Source organism: Carettochelys insculpta, chromosome 2, assembly GCF_033958435.1.
Source record: "Carettochelys insculpta isolate YL-2023 chromosome 2, ASM3395843v1, whole genome shotgun sequence".
NCBI classification, from domain to species: Eukaryota; Metazoa; Chordata; order Testudines; family Carettochelyidae; genus Carettochelys; species Carettochelys insculpta.
In genome coordinates, this window is record NC_134138.1 from 63,796,789 (window position 1) to 63,804,151 (window position 7,363).

Genomic DNA, 7,363 nt, shown 5'->3' on the forward strand with positions numbered 1-7,363 from the left:
GAATTTACTTTCTAAAGCATTTATTTTCCATAGTTCTTCATAAAGTTGAATGTCTTTTTCTCACCCAGCTGGAACACAACTGCATTATTCCCCTGTGTTCCCCACCACTAATTTTGTTCCAATTAAAAATATCAGTTAGAAAACCTACATTTTGCTGGGCTGGCTGTGAACATTCATCAGGCTGTATGTGACGTATGGCTCACGTTTTGCCAAGAAAGTATTTCTATGCTGACATGTGGGCTTATGTCCAACTTTTTATGATCTTGTTTGAACCTTTACCTTTGCTCACATTTCAGCTGATGGCTTTATCTTGCCTATAACCATTTCTGAAAGGGTAATGAATCACCTCAGTCATATCTGTACCTTTTCTGTATTCACTTGCTGTGAACATTTTGCTGGCAAAGCTTTACTGGCACAAAAGCTGACCCAATGTGAATTTCACAGTTGCATATTCAAACATTGTGAAAACAGAGTTTTGAGTTCACACATCAGAAAAGTATTTGCATGTGACTAAACAAATTCGCCCCGGTGCATTGCTTAGTACGTACATTAAGAAGAATCAATCTCCACAGCTGGACTGAAACATGAATTTCTAGCTTTTTTTTCAGTGGATCAACACTCATTTTTTGAGATCCTCCAGCAAATAATGTAGAAAAAATTCTCATGTTCAGTTCAAATTTGAACTCTAGTTAGTACAAAGCACCGGAAGAAGCTAAAGTAGTAAATAGGGTGCAAAAGCTGAAGAAAATAGTGTATATGAACTTTTTATTATATTTTCATATATTAATGACCTGATTTGAAGCACTGAGACTGAAAATGAGACTATGCATGCGTCTACTCTAGGAACTAACTTCAAAGTTAATTTGGAAGTTAAGCACTACATTGCAGTAGCCAGCAGAGAGCCTACACACATTTTCCCTTACTTTCTGGTTAACTTACTCCATTCCTGGGAAAGGCGTAGTGCCCTGCTTCGAAGATTAACTTCAAAGTAGGGTGTGTGTAGACTCTCTACTTCGAAGTTGCTTACTTTGAAGTTGTATGTTGAAGTAAGCAACTTCTAAGTTATTTTTGTAGTGTAGAAACAGCCTGGCTGTGTCTACATTACCTCCCTGCTTCAAAGGGCAGATGGTAAGTAGGGTGTTGGGAGTTTATTAATGAAGTACTGCGGTGCATATGCAGCACTTCATTAAGCAAATACCCCCCCCACCCCACACCAACTTTGAAGTTTTAAACTTCAAAGTGCTGGCTCGCGTCTAGCTGCAGCTCACCCGCCAGTACTTCGAAATGCCGGGGAAACTTCCAAGTCCCTTTACTCCTCAAAAATTTTAGGAGCAAAGGGACTTTGAAGTACTCCTGTGGGTGAGCTGTGGCTAGATTCAAGCTGTCACTTCTAAGTTTAAAACTTCAAAGTTGCCACGGGGGGTGGGGGGGGAATTTGCTTAACAAAGTGCTGCATATGTACCACAGCATGTCATTAATGAACTCCCAACACCCTACTTACCATCCTCCCTTCGAAGTAGGGAGGTACTGTAGAAAAGCCCCCAATGTCTGCGTAAAACATTGATGCTCTGTCAGTCAATAGAATATATACAGATTTAGTTATCTAACTGGAAGACAAATATAACAGATTTTAAAAAGATCCACGAAAGGATCATAAAAATGGCTAGTGATTGCGGTGTGATTGAAATCAGGGCAGTTTCAATATTTGATTTCTATCACATGATTTAAAAAATGAAAACAGGCAGAAGCTTTGTAAAACTAACTGGAAGATTTTTGCTTGTACAAGTTTACATTCAATTTTGTGATAAATTATGAACACTGTTTATCTTTTGAATGCCACTATTAATATTGTAACTAAGATGATTTTTTTTTACATTTTTCAGAAATAGGAGCCTAGATTGAAACTTCAAAACCTATTTTTAGGTGTTAATGGGTAAATTTTGCAGATTACCTAAGTGACTTCAGAGCGCTAGTCCCATTGACATCAAACTGCAAACCCTCGTGGAAAAGTAGACTCTAATCAAAATATTTTAGCTTTTTTGATGTGTGGAAGCTTGATATCTTGGAAATCAGAGTTGGTTGGGAAGGCAGCCCAGGTTATTTGCTTATCAACTTTTGGTCTGAGTTCAATGTTTTCACAACATTTATGTTAATGACATCTTAGACTTGTCTTTTACAGCACAGATGAGCATTTTAAAAATGAAACTTCTTAGTAGAAAAGTTTGTGATGGAAAACGTAAAATTCCGGTAACAACTGAAAAACTACTGCAAAACATCCACTTTGGCATGTTAGAATTATAAAACGGAGGGAAAGTGCAGAACTAGCCACATGTAAGTAAAAGGTTGTATTTAATTTTTTAAAGAATCACTTTTCTTAAATCACTATTTAGAACAAAAGAAATTGGTATCTACTAAATTAGTGACAGTGCACTAACGTAACAGCTTATACAATTATTTATCCTAGAAAGGGAAAGGATTAAAAGGTACTTCATGGAGAGGTATTCCAATGACACTATCTTGAAGATATCTGAACGTAGCAACCTTGTTCCCTGGACCAGATTGCACTGTAGTCATGTGGCCAATATTGGAGGAGATAAGGTAAGAAATAATTGAGACTACAACAGCTGCAGTCTCAATGAGGGGCGCTCACGTTTCTAGTAACTGAGTACTAGGGGAGATATTTTTCAGTCATTTGGAGATAGCTGCTGGAAATGTGATCCCTCTTCTCACCCTGCCATTTAAAGGTCATGTTTTCACATTTTACAGTAAGTAGCTGAGTGAAACTTGGATATATTTACAGTTCCGGAACATAATTTCTTATATATTAAGCAGAATTTTAATGACATTTCCCTAAAATACCTTTGTATTTTCATTCATTTAACTGTGGAAACAGAACAAGGTTTTCAGCCCATTAAAGTGCATGGCTAATACCTGTGTCCTTTTTGAAGACCATGCATTGGGTCAGTCTTTGTCACACAACATATGATTTCACATTCTAACACAGGTGAGAAGACAAGTTCTTTTTTGACTTTTCTAGAAGGCAGGAATTGCTCACGCCTCTACTCAGCTTGCCTTTTGCTTCTATAGAGTTATCTGGTGCTAAGTAGACATCGGCACAATAAACAGCCAAAGATAACAAAATAAATCTTCTGCTAGACCAGTCTGTAAAAAAATTCTGAAGTGCCTACATTTTTCATAGCATAAAGGATGACATTCCAGCAGCTTTCTGTGCAGATGTACCTGCTAAATCAGTGTGCCAGAAAAAATGGGTTTAAAAATTGAATTCTAAACTAAACGGTGTCAGAAAAAAGCTAATCTGAACATTTTTACTAGATTAATTTATTCAGAATGATTGAAAGAACTTCAAATGTAGTTTTGATGGTGATCATGCCCGCATCTGCTCATTATCCTTAGCGTGTTCAACGTAATTAACAGGTGGTAATCCAGGCGACTCCTTGGCTTTGGGTCTATCTGGCAACCTGAGACTCACCCCCAGCATCTGCCTCCATGTAGTTGAGGTCCTTCACTGCCATTGGCCCCCAGGGAGAACTGGTGACTTCCAGCCTACCTTCCATTTCCGGGGGGGATAGAAATAGTCTCCAAGCCCAAGGGTGGCTGGGAGGCATCTGCCTTCTCCTGTAATTAGGCCCTAACTGAACTTCAGGGCCTGCCTCTTACACTTCCTTGTCCTGTGGCAGTTCTGACCTTCCACTTTCAGCCCTGGCCCGCCCCCATGCATCTGATGAAGCGGGTCTTGGCCCACAAAAGCCAACGCTCCAAAATATCTGTTCGTCTATAAGGTGCCACAAGACTTGTTCTCGAAGACACAGACTAACACGGCTACTTCTCTGACACTTTCAGCATGCTGGCAGAGGCCTTTCTGGTTTCCAGCCACCAGAGGGCATCAGGAGCTTTGGCACTGTCACTGTCTGCGGAGGGCCACATCCCCTTGTTACAAGAATGTACAGTCAAAAGTGGATGTAATTACAGCAGAAACATTAGTTTGGTGTGTGGTAGCATTATCCTTGTAGGACTTGTGTAGGCTGGGATATGTGTTTCTATTCTATTGAATATCCCCAAGCAATTTACAATTGTTTAAGCAACATTATTGATTATTTAGTGTATCCTGTATATTATTTGAAGAATAAATGAACCACATGGCTTTATTCTCATTGATTGTTTGAAGGCCTGGTCCCATGAAATGCCAAGCAACTAAGCTGGTAAGATTCTGCAGCACTCAATACCATTTATGATCAAGCTTGCACTGAGAATCAGCACTGTAGTAAAACTCAAACTTATCAGACTTTTAAAGGCTAATCATTTCAGAAGTGAAGTCCCAGGACAGCTCATCATTTCTTGGCTTAAGTTTTTCAAACACATGCCAGCTTCCTGGGTTTATATCAGCACTCCTAAGCCTCTAGGAAATCTTGTGTGTGACACTGAATTGAGAGTTTGGGCAGTGCATGGGAAATAATCATATTTTTCTAAGGGTTATATTTTTCCAGGAAGATAAATCAGTGTATTAAAAATATGCAACATAAAAAGACACATCTTATCCTAGTGGGCAGCACAGACCATAGAATCCTCCAAACCACATCAAGGCAAGGCAAGAGGTCATCTGGTGTTGGCTGCAAATCAATTCATTTTTGCAAAATTACTTACAGCCTTTGTCATTCTGTTGGGCTTTCCTCCTTCCAAAACCACTCAAATTAATCTTTCTTCTTTTAAACTGCACCTGAGTCAGGGACTGATTGGTTGTGGGTTGCATAACAATAATTCACATTTAGCAGACATTTCGCTGATTACTGTAAGACACGTCAAGGCGATCTAAAGTCTTACATTTGTGCTTATAATGCTTAGCTTAAAAATCAGGATGGACACAAAGTGGTTAAAAATATACATAATATCCCTTTCTCAATATAACCCTAATCACTTAATCTCATAGCTCATGGGTTCATAGTTCATTTACCCCCTTGTACGCCCCGTCCCACATGCACTGTTATGGAGAATGACTTGCAGCAGTGGGACCACATTGTGCATGAGATTTTAGAAACAAGAGCATATTAAAAACGTGTATTCCTTTCTCTTGTTAATCATAAAGTGCAAACCATGTGCTTAATTCTACAGACATCAGAGAAGAAATGCCCTAAGGAACTTGCAATATCAATAGATGGCCAGTGCGAACGCAATGGGACACTAAAAGGAAAACTGATTCCCTGAGTATTTTTAATTTCTTTTACTTCCTTCATTAAGTAAGTAAGTTAGGGTGTTGTGGCCTCTTCAAAGAAATAAGACTTAAGACGGATTTTGAAAAAGGGAGTTTTAGCTTTTCCTTTTTGCTGTGATGTTAAGAATTCTGAAAAATCATAAAAAAACTATCTACAGGTGCATTATGTCTATGGTCTAGTCTAGCCGTCTGGAATGGAGAAGTCTGGTTCTATAATCTGTCCCTGACTCTTCCACTAACTCAACAAAGGAATCTTTGTGGGACAGCTTTTCCCAGCAGTAAAATGGGAATGGGAATAAGAATAAGAGCCAGCACCTGGAGCTCCATTCACCATTTTTAATGTGTTGGAGCTGCAAAATATTTCTGCCTCGGGCCCACAATGTGCTAGCACCACCTCTGAGAATACAGCATGGCAAAGCCTAATTCATCTGTCTTTGCCAAGCACTTTGACATTGTATGTGATGAAGACAGCCCATAAAAAACCCCACTGGACCAGATCTACTAGTCCAGCAACATTTACACTTCCCGGACCTTTTGGTCAAATTTGTGCTAATCTGAGCTCCCCAGTACAAGTTGGAGCACCTTGGGGAACTTCTGCTGGGACAACGAGCAGTAACTACCGTGGACATTTCCAGTAGGAATTCCCACAATACAGAGAGAAGCGCAGGTCTTTCTACTCCTCTACACAAATTCATCATGTGACTACCTCAGTCATGCCCTCTCTGCCACTGGGGCTTTGACATTCTGGAGAGCCACTCACTGTTTGTGCCATTGAGATACTGCTCCCTCTTTTAGACGCTATCGAACTTTGCACCCAGCTAGATCCACACTACGTTCAGCACACTTGGGCTACGACTACTCTTGCATTCCTCTTTTGAAAGAAGAATGCAAATGAGAGAAATTGAACATGCAAATGATGCACTGATTTACTTGTCTTGCACTTCATTTGTATAATCTCTTTTCAGAAGAGATTCTTTCGAAAGAAAAGAAGCAGTGTAGATGGGGCTCTTTCAAAAATAAACCCCATCTTCAAAAGAACGCCCTCCTATTTTGTTTCAGGAAGAAGGGTTCTTTCAAAGATGGGGTTTATTTTTGAAAGAGCCGCATCTAAACTGCTTTTTCTCTTTTGCAAAAATCTCTTCCGAAAAGAGAGAAGGCAAGTGAAGCACATGATATGTAAATTGGTGCCTCATCTGCATTTTCAATTTCCCTCATTTGCAATCCTCTTTCAATGGAGGAATACAAGTGTAGACATAGCCTTGAAGAATTATGTACACCAAAGCGCTTGGAACTTTTGATTATTTGCATTTGCCAGACATTTATTTAAACAGAAACCCTGAATGCAAAATGTTTGAGTCTGTGACTTTCGTTTTAGAACACCAGGAAGACAGACTAGATGATCATAGAGGTCCTTACTGGCCTTTGAATCTCTGAATCCCAGGAAGAGCTCCTGAGAACTGATCTACTGTTGCAAGACAATATGTAGTCTTTTAATGGTAACCCAGCCCTCAGAACTGTGCTATATTTCTAGTTCACTCTTTCAACAAATCCAGATATATTGGTCTGTCAAAACCAAAATCTTATGTGATGGAATAAGCCAAGCACCTTTAATTTAGGGTGGAATTTGAATTTAATACTCCCTTTTTGTGATAGTTTGGCCTCCTTTCCTCAGAGTCTGTGGAAAAAAAATACATGAACCTTTCAAAAAATTATTATCACCTGCTAATATCTCCAATCAAAAATTTCACCATAGTATATTCTGGGAATTATGCCAACTCAGAAAATATTTGTTTAATATATCATTTTATTGCTCTCACATTTTGTGTTCTTTTTATACTAACAGAAGTGCCTTTTAAGACACGTAAGTAGTTTTTGACAAGTTTACTGTACATATGTGTTTTCAGTACTTGTACCTACTATTCTAAGGAGAGTCTGACTTTACTGGTTAAAATGAGCCTAATTGTTCTGGAAGAGTTAATCCAAGTGTTTGTGCCTTATTTGGCTGTCATCATAGCCATTATCAGGTTAGATATTTCACTTAGCACTGACTACCTATTAACCAGCAAGAATCAGAAAGTTTTTATCCCCTTGCATTCCTGTGAAACTACCTACAGGCAAGTGTGGTCAATCTGACCT